The 8292-nt window shown below is 51.0% G+C and overlaps 1 protein-coding gene and 1 pseudogene across 1 annotated transcript in view; both read left to right on the top strand.

The window, feature by feature from the left end:
- LOC121167192 (patr class I histocompatibility antigen, A-2 alpha chain-like) overlaps positions 1–8292 on the top strand; it is a 185892-nt gene that overhangs the window by 13414 nt on the left and 164186 nt on the right. The gene's annotated exons all lie outside the window — the stretch shown is intronic.
- Positions 6368–6756, top strand: LOC121167207 (annotated as a pseudogene).

The following is an 8292-nucleotide window of genomic DNA, read 5'->3' as shown; positions in this document are numbered from 1 at the left end:
GCCCTCAGTGCATCCTCTTCCAAGTGGCAACTCAGGGTTCTGAGACCCTGGCCCAAACCGTGCCTGCCTCTACCTGCCCTCCATGCCCTCAGCTGGTCTCTGCCATGGCCACCTTAATCAGAGGCACTTTCATGGACAGGGATCTGCATGTTGAGTTCATGATCCACTTTTTCTCCTCCAAGCCATGTTCCCTGAGAGGAGGACTTGTAAAGATTATCAGCACTAGAGCAGGAATCCTGAGCCATTCCCCACCCTGCACACACTGCCACCAAAGACTAGAAGGGACATGTCCTCCATGGGAGAGGCCATGGAGAGGACAGGAGCCACCTCATATCTGGCCTACCCTGCCAGGGTGTCATCTGGACAGGGTCTCCTGGCTGTGACACAGGGATCATGTCCTCCCATGGTGCCCAGGCCACATGGCTGCCTGACCATGAAGCTGGGTCACACATGAGAGTGTAAGGGACAGACCAAGCTGCAGGAAATGTCCCACACAGAGCTCCAGCCCCATGGCCCTGACCTGCACCCAGGCTGTGCCCCAGGCTGGGTCTGCACTGGCACACACACCACAGGAACTCAGCATCCCTCTTCCTCAGGCAGCTTCATATGGAAGCCATCATAAGGATTGCCCCTGATGCCAGCCCTGACCACCTAGAGGCCAGGAACAAGTCAGCCAGGCCCAGGATGATGGCCTAACAAACAGATGGATGCAGGCATGACCCACAAAGATGCCACTGTCACTCTTCTCCATCAGCCTGACCCTCAGGGGCCCTGGCACCACCCTCACTTTGCCTGCACTGAGCCTGTGAGAAGAGACAGACTCCTGTTCCCTTAACAGAGACTCCAACTTCCATCCCCAGTCCCATGTGGGACCCTCCTCGCTGTGCAGGAGGGAGCACCAGGAGACCCACCTCCCAGACAGCCTTTCCACACTTCCTCAATGCCCAATCCCCACAGAGCTCCCCCTGGGCCTCTGGAGGTAACTTCCTGTGGCAGACAACCCAAGGGCGAATGACTCCACAGGAGCACCAACAGCAAGGGACCCAGAGAGCCAGGCACTCAGCCTGTGGGAAAACAAAGCCTCCCTGTGCACATGGGACCTGCTCACCCCATCCAGAGCTGCTTGGCACATGGTGTGAGCACCTGCTGCCTGCCACAGCACCCCTGGAACAGCTGGAACTCTGCTTCCTGACAGGAGATCCCTGGTGGAAGCCACGCAGAGAAGGACCCCTTCCCATCAAGCAGGGCATCCTGGGGCAGCGGGCACAGGGCCAGAGGCCGGGGAAGCCAGGGCAGTGTTTATAGATAGCAATCACTGGCCCAGCACATCAGCTCAAGGTCTTAGATGGTGTTGTTGCCATGGCCAGGGCAGAGTTGAGTGGGACAAAAAACAGGTCCCCTGCGCTTTGGGGAGTTGGGATTGGGCTCCTTCCCCCGCCCCGAAGAATCAGGACTTTGGCCAAGTGCTGGCACAGGCTCACACCCCAGTGGTGACCTTGAGCAGCTGAGTCCCTGAACCAACACAATATCACAAGTAGCACTCATGACACTGGCACAGCCAAGGCTTCCAGACCCAGCAGGAGCATTTGCAGGGAGCCATGCTGGTATCTGATCACACTAGGAAGAGGATGTATCGACCAAGTAGAGCACAGAGCTAGCCATGTTCCTGGTCAGGGATGTCCTGCTCTGGACGCCATGTGAGTCCCAGGGCTATGGGGTCCGCATGGCCAGACCATGAGCCTAGGCTGCCCATGCCTCATATGTCCTCAACCTCGACTCTGGGGAATAGGAGAGGAGAAATCTTCAAAGACCCAGGCATTTCACAGCCCTGGGTCCCCGACTCCTTCCTTCTTGGCCACAGAGAAGCTTCACACACAGAGGACCTCCCTTTGCCCCCCAAGACTCCCATCCGCCACCACCAGCAACACCAGAGAATACGACTGTCACCTAAGGGTTGCTCAACTGCACGAGAAATCAGGGGAAGGGAAAATGCAGCCAGAACTCCAGGGAAGACAGAGGTGCCATGTTTGTCGGGCAAGCACAGGAAAGACTCCCAACAGGCCTTGGGTCTGCAGGTTGAGGAGAAGGACCAAGAGGAAGAGGCAGACACTCCCCTGGGTGCTGACTCTGTCAGTCACACACACACATCTGCACAGTCCTCAGGGTAGCAAGTGTCCCTAAGAAGAGAGGAAAACCTCCTGGTGTCCACACCCAACTTCACAAAGACCCACACATGCCCAAGCTGCCATTCCACAGCCAAGGACAGTGCCCAAGAACCTAAAATCCCTCCTGCCCTACCCTGGTCCATGGCCCACCCCAGGGGGGACAGGAAGCTGAGGTCTGTTGGGCTCTCCCAGAAGCAGGGACTAAGAGAGAAAACAGAAAGAACATGCATGGCCTCTGCACCCAGCACACAGGGCCTGGACTCCACAAGGCCACGCTGCCTGCTCTGAGGGTCACCTGACAGGTATACAGGTGCGGGAGGAAGCTTTCCTGGCACAGCTGAGCATCTAGAACTAGATCATCACTCACCCTCACCTCTCTGCAGGTACCTGATTCTCGTCCCTACATCCCAGCAGGTTCTCTGACCAAGGTGCATTTACCCAGCACCCTCCACTGAGTGATGCAGCCTCTCTCCCCCTCCTGTCCTGAGGGATGAAGCATGTGGTCCCTCATGGTCTCTGTGGGAAAGCCACCTTGTGCTAGAGGGGCCACTGCACACGCTGCATGCTAGGTTTCACTTGAATTCCAACACCCTTCATTTGCGCTTTAGTTTGACCAAGGAACAAGCCAGAACCATCGTGAAGCAATGCACAGTGTGCCCTCAATTTTTGCCTGTTCCCCATTATGGCATAAATCCTCAAGGATTGTTACCCAATCATGTCTGGCAAATGGGTGTGACACACATCCCAGAGTTTGGGACACTAAAGTATGTGCATGTTACTGTCAACACTTGCTCTGGATTTGTTCTAGCTACTCCTCAGACAGGCAAACAAGTCAGGCATGCTCTAGCCCATTGCAATGCATGTTTTTCCATCTTGGGAATGCCCAAAGTTATTAAAACTGATAACAGCCCGTGCTATACCAGCAGTAAGTTTTGTGATTTTGCTGCCTCCCACCATATACAACTAATTACAGGTATTCCTTATAATCCTCAAGGACAAGGTATTGTGGAACGCACCCACTGCACTATTAAGGATTATCTTACTAAAATCGGGGAGTATAGCACTCCCTGAGATCATTTGAGCACTGTATTATTTATCTTAAAATTTCAAACATTGGATGCTGAAGGATGGTCAGCTGCAGATCGTCATTGGAATCTGTCTCAGGAGCAGAAGGGTTACATGATGTGGAAGGATCCCTTGACTGGTCAGTGGCAAGGCCCAGATCCCATCCTCATATGGGGGTGAGGATTGGTTTGTGTTTTTCCAGAAAATGAAAATGGCCCAAGGTGGATTCCTGAGAGGCTTGTCCGGCAAGCTCCTGCTGCTGAGTCTTGTGAAAGCTCGGGTACTGGCCATGGTGATGGCATTTGAGTCAGAAGATCGACGGGACAAGCAAGTATATTAGGCCTTTGTTAAGCACCCCTCCTTTTTGTCTTCTTCCTATGAGCACCAAGGTCCCAATATTTCCCTCCTTTTCTAAGTGGCAGCTTTGTGGGGAATGGGCATGCACTGCATGACCCCACTTTTCCCTTATTAAGGGAGGCAATTATTCCTATGGAAATTATTAGTTCAATCACTCCTCTGGATTTGAGGACTCGCTCACATGGGTGAACCTTAGCTCCTTGAATTTTAAACCCATGTCTGCCTGTGTTATCCCACCCTGTGTTTCTCTCTTACATACAGAAAACACCTCTGAAGTGAATTGCTCTGAGTTCAGCTGCACCCTAACAGCATGTTGGAATGGCAATGGCGATACTGCTGTTGTCATGCAGCTGCCTGGAATCCTGCCTGTGCCTGTCGGGGCTGACGGAGAGGCCTCTGTTGGCCTGATAAGGTGTAAAAGAGACTTTGACATAACATCAACCATCATAGGCAGTATTGCTGTGGCCTCAGCAGCCACCGCCATAGCAGCAGCGACCCTAGGACATCCTAAAGCTACTGCTGAGACCATGAACAAGCTTGCGGAACTGACTGCCTGAGCTATGGAACAACAGAACTCTATTGATGAACATGTGCAGGTGGGCATGCTTATGTTGTAACAGCAGGTTGATTTGTTGGCAGAGGAGCAGCAGATGCTGTGGGATGTGGTCAGGGCCTCTTGTTCCCCATCATATGTCTTTATGTATGTAACACCTGTCTGAGTGCAAAATGTTTCCCAAGCCTGGGAACTGCTGTCTGCTCATTGCTACCAAGCTAAAGATACTCCTAGCCATGGAACAGGGTTACCAGCCTCCCCAAGTATGGTTTGTGCAGCTGCAGCAGGCAACGCATTGAATGGCAGCCAGTGACAGGTAAGATGGACTGGGCACTGACCAACCTAAGACAGGGGCTCTGTCATGCTACAGAGATTCCCGATGATGGGTAAGGCTGATGACCTGAGAGTCCACAACCTAAGACAGGTGCATTCAAGTCTGCTTTAAAACAAAAAGGGGGACCTGTTGTGGGCTTGAGAGTTGATTAGTGCTAGTTAAGCTGAGCAGGAACAGGAACTGGGCTTATGGCTAAAACACTTATTCTAATTGGTCTCCTCTGTACCAAATTTCCTGGCTAAAAAAGGACTGGCAGGGGAAGAGTATATAAGGAGAGGTGAAGGAGCAATAGAGACTTTGAAGAGACTTCTACCATCATTAACATCCTGTTGGTGCTTCATCCCCAGACCCTCTCCCTGTCCAAGTTACTGGCTCTGCTGCTTGGAACAGACCTGCTCATTACTTTCCTTCATTACCTAATCCCCGTCAAGTACAAGTTCGAAGGACAGGCACATGCATTGTTTGCCAAGCACTCAGAATGGGGCCTGCACAAAAGAGACTCCCAAGAGTGTCTGATTTGTGAGTGAATTCCCACAGCAAACTGACAGCACACACAGGCTGTTGTTGACATTTAGGGAATTTTAGCCCATTACAAATATCAGTTGGTAACTTAACAATAGATTGAGGTTGTAAAAGTTCACTGATAAAAAAAACAGCTCACACTCCTGGCCAAAGTGGTGTTCTTCCCTTGGACACAGCTCCCCACCCTGCCACGCTCTCTCTCCTTCAGCTGCTCTCCTCTCTGCTGCCCAGCACTGCAGGACAACTGCAGGGAAACAACAGATTCTCCTTCCTGCTGGACAGGGTGAGTTTGTCCTCTTTCCCTGACCTGTTCGTAGCATCTGCCTGGGCACATGTCTTCATCAATCCAAACAGCCTGTGTGGAACACCTAGAGATTTATCAAGCACAGAAGCTTCAGGCTGGGAGCCAACCCAGCCCCTCCCACCCCAGGGTGAGCAGCGAGGACTGCAGGAAGCAGCACCTGCCTCTGCTGCTCACTCCCAGCCACCACATCCGGGACCCAGCCCCAAACAGCAACCTCATGCAGGAGACTAACGCTGGCTGCTGCTTACTTGATTCTTTATTTGTTCCAAAGAAATCACATCCTTGTGAAATACATTTTATACAACGTCACATCCATAGCAGGGAAGGACACTGTGATTAGTAAACGATGTTGGGAGAACCAGACCCCAAAGGAGACACTGAGTGTGGAGCTGCACCCTCCCCTGAGCACCTCCATGTGAACTGAAGACATCAGTGACACATCTGCAGCTGGAACCTGGCAGAAGGATGTGGAGAGGGGCACATTCTGGCAGGGACTGGGGCACAGACTTCCAAACCCAGAGCCAATGGGGGAAATAGAGCTTAGGGGCTGCATCCACATGAGCAGCTCCTGCAGCAGAGGAATCAAGGGACGGCCTCCAGAGAGCCAAGGGACAGCCTCCCCATGGGGAAAGTGTCTGCACATCCCACATCGGGCCAGAGGCTCATGGCCAAACATCCACAGGACTCAGCAACCAGAACTTCACTAATACAAGGACAAGGGGCTGGCTTGGATGTTCCTCAGAGTAGACACACGGATGGCCAAAAGATACACAAAAACTGCTCAGGGGTGGCACTGGGACACACTGTAATGTCCTGGGGGTGGCAGGTGATGACTCAAGCTTAGTGTCTATGTCTCCCACAGGAAGACCTGAATCAAGTTCATGGCTCCTGACTTTGGCCTAGCCCTGGTCCAGCTGCTGACAGCCTGAGGGGGAGTAACTAGAAAAAAGAAGATGTCTCTCCTCTCTCCGTGTGTGTGCGTGTTGTGTACTATATATGTATGTATATGTATATTATATGTATCCCTGGTTTTCCTAATGAAATTTTAAGAAAAAAATACTTGAAAGAAATGACACTAAGGGGACACCAGGACTCCAAGATGGCATCAGTCATGCCTCTGAAGGAGAAGAAACTTATGGATGTCAAACTCACAGAGCTGCCGAGCTGGATACTGAGGCATCAGTGGAGCATTTCATAAAAGGCTATGACCAGTGTTATACCAAGTACATCAACGTAAAGAGGACAAACATCGCCAGCATGAACATGGTGCTGGCAGACTACGTGCTTTTCAGCCAGTGCCTTTCACACAAGGAACTCAAGCATGAATGGCAGCACAAGTACCACTGGAGAGGCCAATGTGGAGGGCACACCCTGTGTTCCTGACCCAGGCCTTCCAGGCCCACCAGCCCTCTGTGAGGAACTCCATCGTCACTGAATCCTTTCATACTGTAACAGATCTAACACCCAATTAAAGATGATGGGAGAACAATCACGACATTGAGCTTGTTATAATCCCACTGCTGTGGCTCCACAGACCACCACTTTCAGAAACAAGGATGTCAGAACTAATTCGATGCAGTTGATATGTGGAAAGAAGCAACAGTTCCCCAGGTAAAAAATCAGACCTCGGAAATGTCCAATGACTGATCCAGATTCCACATTATAATATTTATTTCTAATATTCAAATGACAAAATAACCTACTAATCTGAGGAAGAGGAGAACAGCAATAAGCTCTAGACACATGCAGCTTGATGGATGATTATCAAAAGATGAGAGATAAGGATCAGTGTTGTGCAGTGGGTAAAGCCTCTGCTTGTGATGCTGGCATCTTATTCAGGTGCTACCTCGTGTCCCGGATCCTCTGCTTCTGATCAGCTCTATGCTAATGCTCCTGGGATGAGTGGGAGATGACCCAGGTGCTTGGCCTTCTGTACCTATATGGGAGACCTGGAAGAATTTCCTGGCTCCTTGCATCACACCCACCCTGTTCCTGCCATGCAGCTATTTGGGAAGTAAGCAAAAGATGAAACAATGTGTCTCTCCATCCCTCCTGTCCTCTTCTCTCTCTCTGTCTCTCTCTCTCTGTGTCTCTCTCTCTAACTCTGTCTTTCAAATAAACAAGTCTTAGTTAAAACGAATATCTTGTGCAGCATAATGGATAGAGCTGAAAGACACTTATGCTAAATGAAAGAAGTCAGACATGGGGTGACAGATGTTTCCTGTTCTCCCTTTTATGTGGACGCTAAACAAGCAAACAGGAGCTAGCACTGCGGGGCAGCAGGCAGAGCTCCCAGAACTCATCTCATATGGGCATCACTTCAAGTCCCGGCTGCTCCATTTCTCATCCAGCTTCCTGCTGTGTCACGGAAAGTTAATGGAAGATGCCCAAGGGCTTGGATCCCTGTCACCCACGGGGGAGAGCTGGATGAAGGCTCAGGCTCCTGATTCTGACCTGGTCAGTGTCAGCCTGTGCAGCTCTCACTCTCCCTGTGTAACTCTGCCTTTCCAATACAGAAATAAATCTTCAAAATATAAACAGAAAATAATGTAATGAAAAGGACATGAAAATCATAATTGACCATATGGATCAGTACACACTGCACACATGCATTATAATGCCACAGTGTCCAGAAACACATACAGTAATCATGTGTGTGTAGATCAGGATACATGGGACTTAACATCCCAATTCTGAGTGTGAGGCTGGCCTAGCGTGGATTCTGGTTCAGGATATTTCTCTCTCTCTGAATCTCTCTCTCTCTCTCTCTCACACACACACACTCTTGCACCAACTCTATAAAACCATCTGCCTTGGCACACACAGCCCTGAGGAAAGGACTCTTCCACCCACCAGACTCCAGAGGATGCCACAGGGGAGCCCTGCCTGCCCAGCCCAGCCTCAGATGGGGCAGCCCTGGCTCAGCTCCACTGGGACTGTCTGATCTGAGCAGAAGCCTCAGTCAACCTCCCTACTTCCTGACCTCAGAGAC

Source organism: Ochotona curzoniae, unplaced genomic scaffold, assembly GCF_017591425.1.
Source record: "Ochotona curzoniae isolate NIBS_2020 unplaced genomic scaffold, NIBS_Ocur_1.0 patch345, whole genome shotgun sequence".
Taxonomy (NCBI): Eukaryota; Metazoa; Chordata; class Mammalia; order Lagomorpha; family Ochotonidae; genus Ochotona; species Ochotona curzoniae.
The sequence above is the reverse complement of the archived record's forward strand: the minus strand, read 5'-3'. Positions and strand labels throughout refer to the sequence as shown.